This window comes from Vitis vinifera, chromosome 4, assembly GCF_030704535.1.
Source record: "Vitis vinifera cultivar Pinot Noir 40024 chromosome 4, ASM3070453v1".
In the NCBI taxonomy this organism is placed as follows: Eukaryota; Viridiplantae; Streptophyta; class Magnoliopsida; order Vitales; family Vitaceae; genus Vitis; species Vitis vinifera.
Window position 1 is genome coordinate 23,516,445 of NC_081808.1, and position 22,357 is coordinate 23,538,801.

The 22,357-nt window shown below is 31.6% G+C and overlaps 1 long non-coding RNA gene across 1 annotated transcript; it reads left to right on the forward strand.

The window, feature by feature from the left end:
* The first annotated feature begins 2,736 nt into the window (after positions 1–2,736).
* On the forward strand, positions 2,737–20,775 carry LOC104879187 (uncharacterized). Its single transcript, XR_785716.3, has 3 exons — positions 2,737–2,821; positions 7,986–8,036; positions 20,434–20,775. It is a non-coding gene; the product is annotated as an uncharacterized LOC104879187 (long non-coding RNA).
* The last annotated feature ends 1,582 nt before the right edge of the window (positions 20,776–22,357 follow it).

Consider the following 22,357-nt stretch of genomic DNA (forward strand, 5'->3'; position numbering starts at 1 on the left):
GCTCTCCTCAGCGATGGGGACTCCATTTTGCATCCAATAACATACTAGGATCGCATGTTTAAATCATATGAAAACTTATGCCATATATCATTATGGAAATGAACGAACCTGAGTCCATTTTTGCTTTTGTTGAAGAGGTGCGGATCTTCTAAGGCTGTGAGGGCACCACATTTTTCTGTACTCTCTCTAGCGATGGGAAATGGGAGAGAACGGGTTCTGTTCTTATTCAAAAGATGTGATATCAAGAACAGACACTTAGCCTTATATTTATACCCTCTATGCCTTAGGGACCATACCCTTTGGACTATTGGGCCTCGCGAGTCTTAGGCCCATCATCTAAGACCTGTTATGGCTTTGGGCTCTACACATGAGGTGACTCATACTCTAGATCAAATAGAAATCATATATATATATGGATAGCCAAATCCTGAACAATGGTTAATATGATGTGGATCCACATTTATTTTAACCCTCAGATGACGTTGCTTAGGTTTGGACCTCAATATATTCTCAATGGGCATTGGTGCAGGATCAGGTTTATTTCGGCAGATTATAGGGCAACCGAAGGAGCACACAAATGGTTGACCCATGGGTGAAAGTTATGTGAATTCTAGATAAAGACTAGCCCCCATCTAAAGTCCAGAACTTCATCCCTTGCTTTCTGCCAGCCTGATATTTGTGATTTTCTCATTGATTGATTGATTGTCATGCTTGATTGATTTGCTTTGTGACACATGTGATTATTCTATGTTCGATTACTAACCTGTGTTTTCTATGAAATAGTCATCTCATTATGCAAGTACACTCTTTGCCTCTCTTGTTTATTTGATTATTTTTGGATTGATGTTCTTTTGGGTATCCACGTTTAATAAATCAATTGCTACACGTGTTTCATTTTATTTAGTAAATACCCATTTTAGGGGCTTAGAGGGGTGGTATTGTTTTTACCGTACCTTCCCAATAAGTAACCTGACCTCCGAGCCCAGATTTGGTTTTTCACAGATCAGAATTTTCAAATAAGGAGTCACACTTAAAGTTTTCTTTCTTATTTTATTTTCCCTTTAAAAATAAAACAAAAATAAGTGGTGACTCTAAGTCAATTTCTAAAAAATAAATCATTTTTAAATAAAATATAGTTCGTCATCTAGTGAAAGCGCATGAGTAAAAATGCGGGGTCCATACTACCATAACCAGCTGGTTGCCTCTAATTGTGATTAGTCTTAAAATAGTGTCCAAATAATTTGGGCACATTTGAACCCATCCAAACACTTTTGAGATGGGTGGAAGGACATTGGATTATTATAGTGATAGTACAAAAGTGCGCAGCTTGAATTATAAACTTCTATTAATCAAAACTCAAGGTTGGCAGGATGGGACCTGGCTCTACCCCACGTATCATCTTTCAGGAATTGAAGTTCTTAGCTGTGACATAGGTAGGCAGGCCCAATATGGGCCCAATTCAATAGCCAATATAAGGCACTGCATTAGTGACCAGTCCATTTTATAACCTAAAAAACAAAAGGAAATTAAGAAGTTTTTGACTTTTTGTCAATTTTTAACACCTGGAATGCGTTTTAGAGTACCTTTAGGCTATCTTTGGTTCCGAAAAGTGTTAATTTTTTTTTTTTAGTATATTTGTCTTTAATATGGAAAATATTAAATATAATTAAAATTAGTTCTAAATTTATATACTTAATTTTTTTAATTTTTAAAAATAAGTGAAATGAGTTTGAAATAATATATAAAATAATTTATTAATTTTAAATTTATTTTTTTCCTTCAACTTTTCTTCTTTATTTTATTTTTTTCATTTTTTTTATGAAAACCAAACATAGTCTTAAACTATATTTAATTGACATAATAAAATATATATATTTTAAGATATTATATCTCATTAGATAAGAAATGTATATTATAGTATATGATTTTTGATATATATTATATTTAATAAATATAATATTTTAAGGTAATATATTTAATGAGATATGTTATACAATGTTTATATTTAATTATTAAAATAAATAAAAAATAATATGAAATATATATTATTTTTAAATGAATAAAAGTTGTTCTTTAATATTCTTGGCATGTTTGATAGAGTGAATAAAATAAATAAATGATTTTTTTTTTAAAAAAAAAACCATAAAAGCAATTCTTTAATTCTCTCCTCACAAACCAATACTAATTTTTTTTTTAATATGGTATTTCTTTTAATATATATTTTTATTTTCCTTGACTTTAAAAAATTTTCCTAGACAAATAGCTTATAAATCAAGTAACATTTTACATATACTATTACCAATCTTTAAAAACAATCTAAAACTAGAAAAACCTATCCTACTAATACTAAAAACGGTTTTCTATTTTTAAAAACAATTTTTTTTTAAAAAAAAATTCATAATACTATTTAGTTATTATTTTATGCTTTCAGTTTTTAAAAAATAAAATGAAAGAACAAGTAAAAATTATTTTCATCAATTTTTAAAAATAATAAAAAAAAACACACCCTCTAAATAATATAATAATATGAATAATTTTACCATGTTTTAATTATATTTATTTTTTTTTCTATTTTTCGTGATAAACTAAACCGTGAGAAAATATTTTTTTTTTTTAAACAAAATTTTCCTTTATTGGGTAATTTCCGGAACCAAACATCAGGTTAATAACTTTATTTTATCTTAAAAATAAAATAAAATAAAATAAATTCATTTAAATAAAACTTCATTACCTTCACTACCATCTTAACTAAACTGATGCCCAGGCCGCACGTTGCTAAAGCGTTCGAAGAACGAAAGCATTTCAGCTTCTACGGAGACTGGTACATTCTTCTTCGATCTCTTTCAATTCTTGTAAATAGTTATCAATATATATTCTAAGATTTGTTGAAATGCGCCATTTATTCTTTCAATTCTATGGAATTGGATGTTTCAATTTCAAGTTCACTGTTTGGCTCAGGAATTTAGTTTCAATTCTGGAAAATGATTCCGCGGTGAATTGCAAGTTTTTCCATTTCCGAATCGAATTGATTTTCTCTTGATGACATTCAAATGTGTCTATTGGTTTCTCGTATTGTTAGGTCGTGATGACAAAGTTTTAGGTTTTTAAGAATGCGTTTGGTTGCCGAGATTTTTTGTGGGAATAGGTAGGAAACTTGGGTTGTCATGGTGATGTTGCAATGTTATAATAAGGAGTTAACGACTTGTTTGGTATGTAATGCAGCGGACTGATTTAATTTTCAAAGGTTGATCAGTTGCTGCTGTTTTGCTTCATGATTAGGGAAAAGGAAACTTGAAACCTGATAATAGTCTGAATACTGTTTTCTTTCCTCTGCATTATTTTCAACCAAATGGAGCATAAATATAATTGTCAAACGTGATTATTTTGTACTGTAGCACCTTCAGTTAATATAGCTACTCTCACTAATGAGGAATCTACATTGTCACTCTGTTGGTTAGAGTAGGGTTAATTTTGTGCTGGACTGAAACTCTTAGTGTAGTTATGCTCTTGCACGATGTTGCCATGTTTTGGATGCAAAGACTGATAAGTTGATTCTGTTTTGAAAGTTAGTAAACCTAGATATGTGGATGTTATCAATGTACTATATACTTAATTTTACACATTCTGTTAGCCTAAGAGGCTCGTGACACAGATGAGATGTAAGAGTGAAGATTGTTTCACTCAAGCATCAACCCGGAACTGAAAAGTTCTTTCCTTAGCAGAACCAAACCGAAAATTATATTGAATTATGTTGGATCAACCCGGGCTTTGATTGGTTTGTTTGATTGAGCATCTTTTTTTCTAAGTGACAATTAAATATGTAATCAAATAATTAAATCTACTTTTTTAACTGAATTCAAAGAGCTATATGTTTTCCATTTGAGTATAGCTTAGCAGAAGTCCTTTTATGTCACTATACTGTGCGTGGCTTTTTAACTCATGGATGATGCCTTTTGTTGCAGCCTCAACCCAAGTTATACTTTATCTTCTTTTTGTCCTTAGGTTCAGTTTGGCATTATTGTAACTTTTAGGAAAATCGCTTTTAGCTATGCTGAAAGAAAAATCTGCTGTAATGAAAACTAACGTTTGGTAAACTATAGTTTAAAAAATGTTAGAGTTTTAAAAGTAACATTTAAATGTTTGGTAAATTGGATTATTAGGTTGTTGTGAACATGCATAATGACCAAAATAAGAATGTTAAAAATTTAATCAATTTCTTCGCATTGTTCGGTGCTGACTGGGGTGTCCTGCCCAGTGAGTGTCGTGACACTCCAACAAGTCCATATGTATGTTATCCCACCTTGGGATGAAAAGAGTATTCCCCTTGGTGTAGAGCAGACCATCCTTTTCCCAAAAGCGACATTTTTCTTCCTTGACAGCTTCTATTAGGCTTTTAGCTACTGCATCATATTTTATAACCTCCTTTCAGTGGCAAGGGAAAGCCTTGTCCGAGTGATGGCCTTGCTAACATACATAGCAAACAAAGCAAAGATTCCAACTAAGAAACCAACAATGAAAGCTTTAATTTGGCCCATATAGTCTATTGGATCTTATACCGAGAGGAAAGGTGAAGAAGGTATATGGAGCCTTTGACAGGTGCATCCCTGACTCCGGTATCATTTAGGGTATGTTTGGTTACACTTTTGTTTTTCAAATTTTTCTAACTAAAATTTTGAAAATAATTTTTAAGAATATGTTTGTAATGTGTTTTTACATTTTGTTTTTAAAATTTGACGGTAAAAGTTAAAATAAAATAATAAAGGGATATTTTTTTTTTATTCCTAAATTTGTTATATAAGTTTCTCCCCTAAACATAACACTTATTCTAGAGGTTAACAAGTCGTAGTAGGCTTCAAATATATTGTATTATTGTTTTGCAGGCTTTTAACATAATTCTCTTGCCTATCTAATGCATACAACTACATTAGATGAAAAAGTACCTTTTAGTCTAGTTTGTCCTTTGGCTATCTAGGTCCAAGTTCTTAAATTTTGGACCTCATATCAATTGTGACCTTACTCAAAAGATGAAATGCTGGAAAGTTATATATGCAATATTGTACATTAATTTATTTAAAAACTGAACCAAAATACAGTGAAAAGAATTTTGAAAAAATTTGTTGGTAATTCTGCTCCATGAATTTTATATTTATATATATAATAAAAATATTGGTTTGTAAAAAAGCATAATAACCATGGATTCGTTCCAGAAACTCTATTGAGAACTCAACAAATCATTATTAGTATGTTTGTATGTGTGTGTGTATGTGTGTAAGTATGTATGTAGCATGTGATTGCTATTTAGCTTATGTTACATGTACCGTAACAACTAAGGAATGCATAAACTAAAAACAAAGAGTCAAGATTGATTTAACATACCTATCAATTTTGTTAGTTGGAATGAAATCTTGAAGTAGAGAAAGAATGAGAGTGAAAGAGACAAGTTTCAGGAACAAAACAGGATCGGAAAGGGAAACTATATAAGGAAATCATTTGATGGTGCAATAGACAATTTAACATAAAAGGATTTAATTCTTAAAAAATCACCTTTGTAAAACTACCTTTTACTTTCTTGTCAAAGCTACTGCCAAAGTGAGTCAAGTTATTTGAGAATCATTGTTTATATATTTTACCAAACACAATAATTGTAAAAAATTATCGCAAAAGCGATTCTGATGGGCCTTGAATCAATCTCAAATAGGGCCTTAGACCACCTTCAATTTGAACCAAATCACTCTGTTCAACTGTGCATTTGTTAGCATTCTTGACAATGACCAAGCCTTGGTTAGTGATCTCTCATATCTGTACCTAATGTGTGCCAGCTCTGGCTTCTCATGGATGCATTTATCTCTTATTCTACCTCTCTTTTTTTTGTCTACCTATGCCTCAATCTTAAAATTGTAATTTCAGCCATCTTCTTCTGGATATATTGTTTCTAGACATTTGGACACTTGTACCATTATATGATGGTTGCACTTATAGTTCAGTTATAAAGGTTTTCCTTTAATTTCATAGGCAATTATGTATTGAGATCATGTTGATAGAGTTGGTTAAAGAGTTCAAATGGGTGGCCACCCATGGTAAATAGGCTGCTTGACATAGCTTCAGTTAATATAGAGTTCTTGGACTGGAATTTCCTGCTTCCTAGCCAGTGTTGGACGACTTTTATCAAGCCTCTATATAGTTTAGTGCAACCCCTTGGATGCCAAGAAGAGTTGAAATGAAAAACATGCATCTTGCCTATATCATTTATATAGTGTGTTAGTTTGCCATAGGTTCCAACCTAGATTTAGTGCTGCATTTCGTTGACCCTGACTGAACTAAAGTTCTTGTAACTGTCTGTGTTGAGATGTACTTCTCTTGCCTTGAGTTAAGCCTTGATGTCAAGGAAATTTCACATAAATCCATTACCCTAAAAACAATACATAAAAATAAGTTTGCTTGTAATTTTATTTTGTAATTTTTAGATACTTTTAAGGTATGTAATCACATTCAACTTACAGTTGTTTACACGAATCTTAACTTCATGCAGGTTTCATGTGTCATTGGATTAGATATCTCATTTTAGGATGTAATTCAGACTAAGGTCCATTTTGGCAGCCTGAAAGCTCTTCCTCATCATTAAAGAGTTTTTGACATGGTTTGTCACTAAAGCACTTTAATACCAGAGATTTGGGATGTAAAAGTGCTTTTGGGGAAATCCATGGTTGAGATGCTTGTTTAGAAGAGATTCCTGGAAGAGGCTTCTAAACTTATGCATACATGTATTGTCTAATATTTTGAATTACAACCTCTACTATAATGCGGTCTTCGCCGATAAGCACTTAATTTAGAAGTTACAAATGGGCCCTAATATAACTTTGATTCAATATGGGTAGCTACTTGATCCATGAAGTCGCTTTTCCTTTAATAAACAATTATAAGGGACTCTACTTTGGAGTGATGCATTGGTGTGACAACTATGAATGTTTCATCAACTTCATATTTGCAACAAGCATGAAAAAGTATGGGCAAAGTACAATGGTGGATTTGATGAAGCATGGGTCTTGCATGCCATTATTATTGGTGCAAAAATAGCAACTTTTTTTTTCTTTTTTTTTCTTTTTTCATTAGGATTCCATATGAATTTTTGAGTTGTAGAAATAGCTATACTGTACACCAGGTGTAATTTAATCAGGACTATTGCTTGTACAAGTACACAACTTATTCGAAACATGGCTTAAACTGAGATTCTTATATTTTTTATTCAATTCAACTGAGCTAGCACAACAAAGCCTTAAGATTCAACTACTTGGGGTCACTACATGTATCCTTAGTCTGACCTTTGCAGTGTAGAGTGTAATATCTATAACTTAAACCTTGAAATCACTTGATTGTGAAGAACTATAAAAGATCACTTTCATTTTTTTTTTTTTTAATTTTTCTTGAAGATTGAGATTGCATGGTACCACAGGTTTGGCTGAAACTAGTTGATTAAGAATGATCATAACTTTTTGTGGATTCCAAAATTTTTAATTAGTAATCAGTTGTTTATGTTACATCTTACCAATACTTGAATTAGATTTATGGTAAGTGATCCACTGATTCCATGTATCATTTCAATTATGTATTTTTTTCTCTCTCTCTAATCCCATTTTCCCCTTCTCTTTAAATTGTAATTTTGTCCCTGCTTGTTTATGATATTGTTTTCTATTGCCCCATAGGCGAGAAATTTTGACTCCTGTTATGTCCATTATAACATTTGATCTATTATAATTAATCTGTCATTATTGTGTAATTTACTTCTCTTGCCTGTGAGAGAAAGCACTCATTATGACTAAGTGACTATTTTGTTGCAGATTGTTATAACAATGCGTTGGTGGTGTTTTTCTGTATGAAATGAATAAAAAAAAGGCTGTAGCTTTGCAATGCAGTTACTTTATTTCTGCAGTATTGCATGCTTGATGTTTGGTCCATCTTATGTATAAAAGTTTGTTTTCTATTTACAGGCATAGTTGCTAGGATCTTGGTGAATTGTTACAACTATCTTCATTTTCCATGTAGGTATTTTTTCTCATTTATTGTTTAGTCCTATTTACACTTCATATTCAGTGTTATTGGTGCTTTGCAAGTCTCCTGCATTATTTGCTTATGTCTGAAATTTTGTACTGTAATCCTGGGCTGTTACAGTTTATTATCAATACAAATCCATGTCCCTCAGAAAGAGTTATTCATAAATAGTAATATAAAAAATATGGTTAATAATCGGCAGAAAATATGTAGAGAAATTTACATAAAAGAAAACTAAAAATCACAGAAAAGATAATAAAGGCAATATCTGTATGTTTCTGGGACTGAGCTGAAGAATCCGCAGGATTAGAAAGAATTTGTTCAACTCCACAGCTGAGGATGGGAGTGTGGGCATATATATGGTTGGAGATAATGGAAATGAGTGGAGGAGCTCCCATAGCAGTTGGTCAAGAAGGACAAAATAAGTTAATTGACAGAGCAATTGGAGATGTGCCAGCTAAGAGAGGAAAGGTTTGAGAAGAAGCTTTGGGGCAAAGCTAAAAGGTAAGTGTTGGAACTATCATCACCAAAGAGATTTTTTCTTTCAACTTTCATTTGTTTTCCATGAGGTGGGTGGGTTATGGTGGTGGTCCATGTCATGGGGTGGGTGTGGACTTTGGTTGGGTCCCTAGAGGGCTTGAGTTGTGAATCGATGGCTTGTCCTAAATCTTCTTTTTGTGATTAGCCTGCCAAGTTGAAATCTATCATCAAAGAATTGAGTGTTGGCATAGGAAGAAGGCTCCATGATTTCAACATCTCAACTCCCTGTTTTAGGCATGCCATGGTTATTAAAGTATCTCTCCATATGAAAGCTTTGAAGTATTATTTTCGGGCATTAGAATGAAACGTTTCTTACCACAAGCATCTAATGATATGGCCATGATCTTTCACTTTTTTTTGATAAGGAAAAGTATTGTATTACGAAGAGGCGCTAAAATAACGACTCAAGATGTATAGAACAAAAAGGGAAACACTCACCCCCTAACATCTGAAACAAAAAACTGTCTACAAAGATATACAAAACACAACCCCTCCCTCAATGGGAACCCACCCAATCAATGAAATAAAAAAAGGTCGATGGACCATCTTTTATAAAGTTCGATGGCTATGATCTTTCACTATTTACACTTATCTCAATTATCTATATCTATACTATATATAAAAATACGAAGTGTTTGTAGACTTTTTTCCCCCATGATATCCTCATTATATTACTTGTATCTATCGACGTTGTCTTATTAATCTTTTTTTTTTTTGATAGGTGACATTATCTAGTTAATCTATTTAATAAATTCATGTAATTATTCTAACTACTCTATTTAATAAATTCTTCATGTATTTATTATTATATCAATTTAAATTGATTTTTTTTACAAAAGTTGAATACTTGTTTACTTTAACAAATATTAAAGATCATTATCTATTCATTTTACATTTCCCATTTCAAAAAAAAAAAAAAAAAAAGCATAAAAAAAACTCATCCATTCCCTTGTATGCATGTTGACATCCGTTCATTCCCCATTAATAGAGACTTTTTAGCATACTTTTTCATTCCCAATTGATATTGACTTTTTAGCATACTCATTCATTCCCCTTGTATGCTTGCTGATATCGATTCATTCCCCCTATTCACAATGACTTTTCAGTTCATATCGTTTGTTCCTCTTTTAATATCGGTTCATTCACCCATTCTACAATGACCATTATTTTGCATTCCCCTTTTTCAAACTCGACTATGCCCTTCTTCATGCAAGAGACGCGCCATTTATATCTCTCATTTGTGAGCTTGAATCTTTCCTTTGTAAAGGTAATTTTTTAACACTTTGGGATTTATGTACAATATATATATATATTTTAGGATCTTTGCTATGGTATGGTTATGGTTATAGTATTAGTATGTTAAATTACAGAAAGAAGATTCCAAGTTTTTCTTTTCTGGATTTATTAATTTTCCTTAGTATTATTTTTATGACAAAGATAAACTTTTCTACTATGATAGACTTTTTTTTTTTTATTTTTTATTCTGTTGATATTTTTTCTCCTTTCATTCAATTTTAAATTTCTTATATGTTTCATTATGTGTTACCTTTTCCTTTCAAATTAACAATATTAAAATAAACTTTTTTTTGAAAAATATAGTTGGAATATAAATGGTAACATTGTCAAAGTAATAATATGGATATGTCACAAGTATTTTGAAAAGTATTCTAAAATATCATCTACTCTTAAAACATAAAATAACTAGAGATTGACGATGGCGGATTGGGGTCTACATGGAGAGGAAAAAGATTAAGAGGGTGTTTGATAAATCAACTTAATGGCTTTAAGTGATTTAATGACTTAATTATATCAATCTTAATTTTTTTTTGTAAATGTAGTTTTAGATTTAAGTAAGAATAAGTTAACTTCAAATATTAAATCAAAATAATTAACCTATTCTTACTCAAATCTAAAGCTATGTTGATATAAATTAAGTCATTAAGTTGATTTACCAAACATTCTCTAAGATGAGATGAAAAAGTAATAAATTTAAAGGGAAATCCAATGGATAGATTGTTTTCAATTTTCAATATTTCATAATTTTTTTAAAAATGTTTCTCATTTCAATGAAATCTCTTCGGGTTTAATTTTCAATATATAATCATTTTTAAGTCCAATTTTTTATCCATGCACATAAGTACAATAATATTTTAGTCCCTTTTTTCTTTTTAATATTTGTATTATATTACATTGAAAATATAATTGAAATGACTATAAGGATAAAAACTAAGTTAATTACAAAAATATAAAATAATTCAAACAAACATTAAGAATAGTTTTATATTATTAATATATATTACAATATATTATATAATCATAAATAATAAGATCATATATTTAATACACCTTTTTACACATATTATTTATTCATTAATATTATATTTATGATTTCTATTCCTACTCTTAAAAAACATCTTATTTATAATATATTTCTTATTTTGTGTTTTTAAAACTGAAAATAGTAATTATTTTTATATAAAATAAATTTTATTTATGATAAATTTCGTGTTTTGTATTTTTAAAAACACCAAAAAAGTAATAACTTTTATATAAAATTAGAAAGTCCTATACAAAAAGTATGAACTTCTTTTGTGTTTTTAAATACAAACACAATATTTATTGAAAATTTAAATAATCAATTATTTATTTGAATTATTAAATTCTATTTCAATTGTGAAAATTGATCATTGAATATCAATAAACTCAAACGTAAAGGGAGTCTTTTCATCCCATTAAATTCATCCAACTAAATATCATTACAGTTGTTTATCTTCCTCTATCTCTTACTTTCTTATATGATATTATCTATTTTATAACAACTTCCCATAAAAATTGATAATGAACTATGATTTCATGTTAGGTAGTTAATTACTCTCCTTGATTTTTTTTTTTTTCTTCTACCCATGTATTTTATGTTATCAACTACTCTAAGAAAATATCATCCATTTTGACAACTATTTTGATGAGAGAGCTTTTTAAAAGTGTTTTTTTAAATAATCAAGATGTTTTTGTTGATGATATTTTAAATTATCCAATATGCTCTAAAAGAATTTTTGAAATGCTAATCTCACACTTAAGATGATATTGAGTATTAAATATAATAGTAGCAATTATACTCTGATAAAAAAATAATATTAACAATTATTTTTGTTTCATTATTGATAATATTAGAAACAAAAATATTTAATAAATCAATAATAAATAAAATTATCAAAGATTTTATATTAAATTATGTTATAAGTTATATTATATAAACATTAAATATATGAAATTATTTAATATCTATTAAAAATATTGGATTAAATTTTATTATAAGGAAGAATACTACCTTAAATTATATTATTTCCTTTCCCCAATAATTTAATTTTTGAATCAAACTTTTTTTATATCTGAAATTAATTACCAATTCTCCAAGATCACAATAATGAATCATTTAAGAAATGTTATTGTTGTAATTTTAATGGGGCCATGTTATTGAATGTTAGTTGAAATTCTTTTATTGTTGATGTTTGGTATTTGTTGGAACTTATATTTGATACAACTTGTCCCAAAATGTAACTAAGAAACTATAATTATAAATATATTTATATGAATGCTGTTAAAATAGAAAAATAAAAATATTATTTCTAAAATTAAAAAAATTGCAAATACTGAGAATTGGTATTTGGTATCTGATAAAAAAGAAAAAAAAAATGGTATTTGGTAGTACAATTTTATATTTAATTATTGATTGATCTTTTTATTGAAATAAAAGGAAACTGGTTAAATTTTTAACATCTCTATTTTTTGGTCACTACACATTTTCATAGCAATTTAACAACCTAGTTTACTTAACACTTAAATATTCCCTTTGAAATGCACGACACTTTTCAAATCATAGCTTACAACACACAGCTTATTGTTCTTTCATCACTGTGAACTTGTAGGCCATTTATTTTCTAGGTTATTGAGGTTTCCTACCTGTTGCATATGAATGCTTATTTTGTGCATGTCTTGGGTTTTATCATATGGTATCTATTACGCGCATCTGGGCCTTCCCAATTGCTACACTTCTTGCTGCTTTCTGAGCCTGCTTGCCACTTATTTCTTTAAGGATTGACTTTTATGCTGCATAGTTCCTCTGCTAAGTATTATCACTATTATTCATTGACATCTATGTGCTCACTCTCTTGCTGAAATTGCTGGTTTGATGTACAAGTTGCACCAAAACTATTTGCAAAACTGAAATGGCAAGAGGGTAGTTTCATGATACATTATATTGTTACCATTCTCTGCTTACTTTAGTTGCCTATCTATGGCATTTGAGTGTTCTATTGTTGAACACAAGCTCACCATCTTGAGTAATTCTATCTATCTGAAATTTTGGGCCTACCCTTTCTTTTATGGGTAAGACCAAGCTGATCTCCCCAAGCTGATGTTCTTCCTCTTAGCTGAACTGCTACCAGTTGGACCTTTTTTGCTTTGTGAAACTTCTTTGGGATCAAATATTTTATCTACAGCTGATAACCAATCAATGACTCCTTCACCTTGAAGGTCTTACCTAAATTCTGGAATTTCAAATTTGAAATCTCTGTTCCAGAAATTTTGTCTTGATGTGTACATTCTGATGCATCCAAATAATTTCCTAGAGAGGATTATTCAAAATCTCTTCTTCTCTGTCTGATTCAAGGTCTTCTTTCTCCTTGGATCCAACATTGAGGAGCAGCTTCTGATCAAGTCATAAGATGGTTGAGAGCTTCCATCTACCTTCTCTTTGGCATGACACAGGTTTTATGCATGGCTAACCAATCTCCAGAACTGAACAACACAAACTGCCGATCCCACTAATGCCAACAGAGAATCTTAAGAAGGAACAAAATGAATAAAATTCTGGAATAGGACTTTGTGTGAATGAAAAATAAAGGGTAAATTGGAATTTTCTCCAAATATAAAACACTTTCTGTTGGATAGAGCTTGGTAGTGTAATTTCTCCTGGATATCTTGGTTGGGCTAATCATTATGTCAATGGAATGGCTAAATGTAGGGCCTTTCATTTATTGCCTTTGATAGGGGATTTCTTGGCACCCAGAGTTGTGCTCTTTTATTGTGTTGTATTTATTTCTTTATTGTTGTTTTCAACCACTTGGAGCACTGATCTTTTTCATTTGTGTTTCTGTACCCTGCTTTGAAGAATAATTCATTTTTGGTCTTATTGTTTTGTTCATTTTCATTGAAATGAAATGCTTGTTCCCAACCAATAGATATGTATGCGATGTGTGTGTGTTTATAAATATTTTTGACTTTTAGTCTAATAAGAGCTTTTATTTGCATTTCGGTAATTCTAATAGAACTGCCTTTAGCTTTAAAAAGTGCTTCACATGGAAAATGCTGCTTCTTTTGGAAGCCATTTTTTGCTCAACTCTTTTTAGGAAGCTGTTTCATGTTTGATGAAACTTCCTGTGGACCCGCATTTTTCACGTGCACTCCCACTCGATCGGCGAGACTCGCTTTTTTTATTAGTGAAAAATTAATTTTTGGAAAAAAAGTTGGAGTCGCCACTTATTTTATTTTTATTTTTGAAGGGAAAATAAAACAAGAAATAAAACCCTAAAAAAAATGACTCCATAATTTTTGGAAAAGCGTGTCTTTAAAAAACCAGAGTCTAAGTCCGGGGATCAGGTTACCTATTGGGAAGCTACCTTTGAAAGGTAGCACCCCTCTAAGCCCTATAAAGGTCTCTACTGACAAAGTTAAGGGAAGTGTGACCATTAATCAGTTAATTATGGATACCTAAGTAGGTTAGGTGATTTCAAATAAAAATAGCATGCCAAACAAGATCAAATCATAATAAAGGAAGGTTAGGATGCGTACCTGGACCGCTTCTCAAGCGCTATCATAAAACATCGATGGTTAATTTAAACAATATATCATCCAGCATGTGTTTTATTAGAAATGATCAAACAATGAAACATGTATATTAGAACACTCAAGCATTATTAGACATAAGCATTATTTCACAATGACAGACATATCCACAGAATTCAGAAAGTAGGTGATAGAGGACATACCTGGATAGCATAGATAATTTGTAACGTGCTTCCTTAAGTTGCAAGGGGTTAGATAATAAATAATAAAATATAGAAATCCTAGCATGCTCGTTATCTAATTAGCATAGCAAAAGTGATCACAGTATATAGAATCATCAATTATCACATACATCTTGTATATAATTCCTAAAAAATAGATAGATGTGATTTCAACAAGTGTCAAATGTGGCAACAAAAAAAAAAAAAATAAAAAAAAAAATAAATAAATTTTGAAAAGATTTTCTTATGTAGGGGTTTCACCAATTCCCCGAATTAATATACACGAATTTAGCCTAGAATTATCCCATTTATTTGGGACCACAAGCTTTGATTCGTGTTTTTGTTCCAAATCAAAATTTTTGTTGAAAACCGAGAAGGATGCAAACCGAACAAGATATGGTTGCATATTATTTTTAAATAATAAAAAAAAAAGGAGATTTTGATCCTGAGGACTCTAATGAGTTTTTGAAATAGATTTTTAAAATGATTTTTTTGAGAAAAGTATTTTATTTTAAAATAAAAGGGATTAATTTGGGAAAAAATAAAATATAAGAAATAAAATACCAAACAAAACAAAAATAAAACCTCAAAGTAAAATTTTTTAGTAATTAACAAAAATGATAATGGTGATGGTAGAGGCCAATCTTCATAATTTTCCAATGGCCTCAGAAAGAAAATCAAATTAAATAAAGAATCACTAACAGGCAAGACATTCTAAATTAGGCAAACTAACAAAGTATCAATTCATAAACTAACCACTAGGATTTTAAAAGCATATAAGCTAAGATAAGGGTGATCAGGAACTAACATTAATGATTTTGAAATAAAAACTAAAAAAGGGATCAATTCGGGTAAGGAACTAAAATTATAAAAGTACCTAAACTAATTATAGCGAGTTTGACTAAATTAAACTAAAAACATGAACTTTCAAACATAGAATTAATTTTACTAATGAACCAAAGCAAACTAAAAATATGTACTTTCAAACATAGAATTAATTTTACTAATGAACCAAAGCAAACTAAAAATATGTACTTTCAAACATGGAATTAATTTTATTGAGGAACCAAAAATTGTGAAAGTGTCTAAACTAAATAGATGAATTAGATTAAATCAAAGTACACTAAAAACATGAACTTTTAAATAAAGAATACTAAAAATATGAACTTTTAAACATGGGATCAATTTTACTAATGAATTAAAACTACAAAAAACACCTAAAAATAATGAATATAAATTATTAAATCAAAGCAAACTAAAAAAACCGAAACTTTCAAACATGGGATCAATTTCATTAATGAACTAAACTATAACAAATATCTAAACTAAATATAATGGATCAAATTAAATTAAAGCAACCTAAAAACGCAAACTTTCAAACATAGAATCAATTTTATCAATGAATTAAAACTATAAATGTATTTGAACTAAATAGATGAATCAAACTAAATCAGAGTAAACTAAAAAAATGAACTTTCTAACATGAAATCGATTTTATCAACAAATAAATGAATGAATAAGAAGTAATTAAAAGAATAGCGAATACATGAATAACTGAATGAATAAAATTCAAACGTTTTCAATCCGAAGCAATCAATCAAAATTAAATAGGGATCAAATCAAAATAATCGAAATTGGAAAAACAATATGCAATCTTTCTAAAGGTTTAATCAGACAATTGAATTAAAATTATGAATAGAATAAATTAATAAAACAAATTGAATCCTAAATTGTACCTAAAAAAGATTAATTAATTAAACTAAGAAATCAGAATCAATAACAAAACTAAACTAAGGAGTGAATTAAGACAAAACTAATTAAATTAAACTCACAAACACATTTTAACTACCATATGGATTAAAACAAAATTAACATGGACTTATGAATTACGAACAAAAATAATCAAAACTATTTCAAAAACTCACCTGTATTATAAAAAAAATCTGCCTTTGATGCGTTAAGGTGGCTCTCCTTTCCGTGTGGATCTCTCTACTCTCCTCAAAAGAATTCTTCTCGCCTTTCTCCTTCTAAAGCCCTCCAGAAATCCCTCCTTTGCTTCCCGAAAAAAAAATCCCCCGTGTGGATCTCTCAAAAAAAATCCTCCCCTCCATTCTGCCCGTTCCTTCCCATATTTTATATGATAGCCCACCTTCGTGGGGAATATTTTGTTTCCCTTTTTTAATGCTTGTGGATATATGGAAAGTGCGTGCATGGTGACTCACTTGGAGATTCTACCGCCCTGTGTCCAGTTTGGTAAGTGTCCCAATCCTCCTCAATATTCTCCTCAAATAATATATGTCTATGTGTTGCTGGACATTATGTTTGACCGCCACCAGAAACTAACAGCAATAGCCATATCATTATTATCCACTTGATGGAACCGGCTTTCAAGAATGAACAGTGCGTCTTCTGCATGAAGAATGGCCTTCAGAGAGTGCTTCGTTGAGTGTTCGGCTCTTGGCTGAATTGAAAAATCAGGTTTCCTCTAAAGCCACAGAATTATGGTTTGAGGCCTCTCCATATATAGGCATTGGATATAACAAGAGACTTGTAGAGAGGGAAATAAAACAACTTGCTTGCAGCCATCAATTATGCATAGAAGATTATGGTGTGGATCGTAGTGAGCACTTGATCTAGCTTGAGCACTGGTCATCCATAAGTTAGTAGAAACAAGTGTTTTTGTCTCCAAAATGCAGGCGTTTGAACGTCTTCTATCAAAGTTGCCAGTTGAACTTTATCATCATTCTCCACATTTCATAATTGGTACTCGTGCTAAATAAATTTGTTGAAGAGCATCTCCTAAAAGCGAATTGGATTTCTCTGCATCAGACCCTGTCAGTCCGTGCCTCCAACAAAAGCTGCAAAAACAGTAGCATGGTGTTCGTTTCCACGAGGACCTTCAGAACATGATGCCAAAACCCCCTCACTGATAATCTGGGAGCCATCATTGCGACCAGCAGAATGAAAAATTATGGACATTTCCCCTCCAATGTAGTTGTCTTTACAGGAGCTTCTTCTAATATAGTCTCTGTTGCAATAGTTTCCACATGCTCCAATCCCTCAACTGCTGCCTCGGATTCATGCTCAACTCCTCATTCTCATTTTGCACTTGAGTCAACTTACCACGACTCACCATCAAATCCTTATCTGGGCATGTAGTCACATTAGTTTTCGAAAGCCCAATTTTGGATCTCAGTGAGAAGTATGCACTCTCAAGCTGCCTGATATTTTTCATTAGTATTGCCTCATTTACATTTGTGCCCGGGATGGATTTCTAATGAACACTGGAATTTAGAGGATCTTCAGGATAGAGGCCTGTTTTCTCTTCCATGGGGAAAGCCAGTATGTGTACAAGAAACAGTGGAGGACATCCTGAATAAATTCCTTGTCTCAACTTCCTTAAGATCTACTTCTATGCATGCTATATCTTGTCCCAACTTGGAGGCATGCTTCTTATTTTGTTCTTTCAATGAAGTAAGAATGTAAAGTCATAACTCCGATTCAGTATCATCATCATCAGTAGATAGTGGCAACTCGTTTCTTGAATACAATTCTTGAGATCTTCCACAAATTAACTCAGACTACAGGATTTCCCTCTAAGAAGATGCAAACTGAAATATGCTCTCTTTTCTCTTTCTCTACTCATGGAATCGATTCCTCCCCTTTCCTCTGTATTCCCCAAGATGGTGCTCCTCATGCAAAACAAAATAAGATAAAATTAAAAATTAAAGGAAAAGAGAAGAAACTAATGAAAGGCATGAAATTGGTAATAAAATGAAATATGATTAAAGGAAAATGAAAGAGAAAATGAGATATCAGGTTGTACAATTCCATCATTCAATAAGGGGGTTGTATGCACATTTTGAAGTCTAAACAATTCAAGCAATTTTCTATTAAGTAGGTAAATAAATGAAAGAAAGAAAAATAAAAAAGAAAAACAAGACGTAATAGAAATTAAAAAATGAATAAATAAATGGATGAATAAATAAACAAATAAATAAATGAATAAACAAAGAAAATATAATCATCAAATGCATGCAATAATGATCAAGAGATTATATAAAAATGTTGAGCCCCAATGAAGTGTTTAAGCGGGTCTAAGGTGAATCTAGGCAAGTTTAAGGTGTCTAAACGGGCCCAAAATGTCTAAATTAGCCAAGGGTGATGCCTAAGTGGACCTAAAAGTGCACCTAAGAGCTATCCTAAGAGGGAATGAAAAGCTTAAGTCTAAATCAAAACTGCCAAGGCTCACAATAAGGGGTTAGGCAATCCCTCAACCAGTCTCCGAGGTGGCTCAAGAAAGGTAAGTAGCGTGAGTAGATATGGGCCGCCAAGGAGCTAACTGTAAAGTATCGAACAAGTATGTAATAAGACATGTGCTAGGAGGACAAAATTGAGGGTCTACACTTCCTGATACCAAATGAAACTTTCATGAAAGCAATTTTCCCCTTTGAAGTCATGGCTTCTACCCTTTTTTTCTTTATCTTCTAGCTAAAAGTAAAAGCAAAAATTTAGCCAAAGAAGCTTGATATTCCCTTTAAAACTCAAATTACATAATTCAAATAGAAATCTAATTAGTGCCATGGCTAAGGAGGAAGTGGTGCACCAGATCTGTGGTGGGTGGTTGCTCATTACTTACTGCTCATAAGCTTAAGGCAGTATAGCTGTTTGAACTTTGGAGAAAAAGGTAGCCTCACTGCTCAATTAGGTAGGATTTGAGAGTTTGGAGGGTAAATGATGTCTTTTGCATATTGACCCTTCTTGGGTAGTTAATATGACTACCAAGTATAAAAAAATATAACTTTAAGTGTTTTTTGGTCATTCAAAATAAGAGAAATAAAACTATATTAAATTTTAAACAGGTCAAATGTGGTAACAGGTTGTAATTAGGTCTACTTTGAGAATTTCCAAAAATATTTATTTCCTAATATGAAACCTAGTGTAATAGAAGAATGTCAACATGAATTCAACCTGAATCCTGAATATGGTTAAGATCAATCCAAACCAATGAATTTCATGTTGACTTCGACTCATGTTCATGAGTTGTTTCAAATTTTGCCAACCCTCTCTGAACCATCCTTGTTTTTTTTTTTTTTTGATAAGTAAAAGGAAATGCATTAATAGAGAGGCAAAAAGCCACAAAGCATACAGGGGGTATACAAGGCGGCTAGGGCCTCAAAAAACAAAGACAAAAAGAATCACCTCCCCTTAAGTGGATGCTACCCACTCTAGGAAGCCTATAAGGGAGAAAGCCTCCTCACCTAAATATAATTTGGCCCAACTCCACAAATTACAGACAAAAAAATTCTTTAACTTTTAAATATTCAACACACCCCCCCCCCCAAAGGCTAATCTATTCCTTTCCTCCATACCGTCTAAAAAATACACAACCGGAATGGAGTCCCAAACCTTTTTCCTTTTCTTCCCCACAAATGGGCCCCTCCAGCTAATTAAGACCTCCTTTACAGTTTCTGGAAAGACCCATTTAACATTTACTAACCCAAGGACAATATCCCACAAAGCTCTAACCACTATACAATGTATAAGGATATGATTTACATTTTCTTCTTCACACCCACACAAAAAACAACAATTCGGAAGTTGCACCCCTCTTCTTTGAACCATCCTTGTTGCCACCATTCCTACTCTTTTTGGGCCCCAACTTGCCATTTTTGTATTTTTGTTTTGGCTCATCCACTGTTCACTTGTTTGTTAACTATTGAGTACTGTTTATCTATATCTACATCCCCACTCTTTTGCTGAGAGCTCTGGTTTGACACAGGTTGCAGCAAAGCTCTTTGAGAAACTGAAGGGATGAGAAGGTAGTTCCATGCCATATTCATGTTCTGGTTACTATGTATTGCCAACTTCTGGTTTCTATCTCCAGCATTTGAATGTCCTATTGTCGAAGACAAGCTCATCATGGTGGTTGAATAATATAAGCTCCAGCAGCAACTATTGTAAACAATTGAAACCTTGAGTTGATAAAGAAATTTGTAAAAATTGATTTCAGATTTGGCTTTGTTGAGTGATGACTGATGAGAAGGAAAAATGCAGTCTGAAAAATTATCCGGAATGAATTTAGTAGTTGCTATAAAAATCTATTATTAAGATTAGGTACTAACAATCCTTTCACCTTCCTCTTGCTGTACTGTTAGAGAAGCATGTGTTATGGATGTCTTGTGTGGCCATGAGATTTCCTTTTGGCCTATATTGAACATTCAGACTCCTAAACCCACGGTTGTTATTTATGCCTTGTGTGGTTATAAGAATTTCTTTTGGCCTATATTGGAGAAGCTTGTGGAGAAATAAGAAACTACTCTTAAGCCCCCGTAATGGTGAAAGAAGTATTAGACTCAGAAAATGGAAGAAACTTCAGGAAAGAGGAAAGCTTGGAAAAATAGTTTAGTTACAGTGCAGAGTGCTTCCCCCTCTTGCTCTATTTTGAGCATTCATTTTGATGGAAAGAAATTGGCATTGGTTTGAAAGAGAGGAACTTCCTTCTCATGAGAATAGGCATGCATTTCTTAGATCCTTCTTTAAATGGATTTTAGGTTTGGTTACAGCCACCCACTCTATATCCATTTTGGGATTTTCAGAGATGGGCTTTTATTTGTTTGTTTTTTTTTTTTTCTTATTTTTTATTTATTTTTTTATTTTTTTTGTGGATGCTGCAGAAATTTTCACTTGTATATTTTGTTTATACTTGGTTGTGGCCCCCTTGGTACGATTATAATTTCTAGGTGGGGCATGACATAGGTAAATAAATTTTCATTTATCTTCTCAAATATTCCTAAAAATGACGAATTCGTGTAAAAGGAAAAAATAGGATTATATGTTCTTGAATTGTGACTTCTTTTGTTTCATTCCCTCTACTTATATTTTAATGAAAAGGTCTACTCCAAAAGAGGAAAGGAAATGAAATGCAATACTTAATTGTAATGGTAAAATTTGTAACTCTTAAGATGCTGATTGAAGGTAAGGTACATAGTTTGGTGCCTTTGTTTCCTTTAATAACTGCCAACAAAACAACAGCTGCAAATGCCAGTTATCTGGAGGTTGGCTGCATGATTCCATGTCCGCCATTCAGCTCTATTTTAGGATTAAATATCAATAATAATGCAATATATATATTAGAAGCCTGTGTTCATGTTCATTTATGGTCTACTTTTGTTGAGCATGGTGACTATAAGAAATATAAGTTATATACATTATGAGAAGGTAGGATGATTAAATAACTCCGGATCATTTTGCTTTTGCTTTTTTCTTTAGTTAGATGGCACCACAAATGTATCTTCTTGTGCACTGTCTGAGCTTGCATGTGTGTTGGGTAAACAACCAAGCTCCTGATCAGTTGGTTAAGTGTCATAAGGTTTATGAATCCATGTTCAAATCTATGTTACAAAGTCATTCAATTTTTCACATATGTGTGCTCATACTACATGTGGGGCTATAAGCAGTGGTTATGATAATTTAAATTAGTGTATGTCAAAGATTCTTTGGTCAATAGAATTTCCATCTAATTCTGTGGACACACATTTAACGTACATCACAGTGATACTTGGTACTAAATAAAAACATTTGATAATTGAAAAGACTTATAAATGGGGAGAAACTTACAGGTTTTTGTTGTTCTATCAAGTGGGTGTCCTCATTGTAAGCTGACCAGTCCTTTGAATTCTTAAGCTCATTTTATTTGTGCTTTC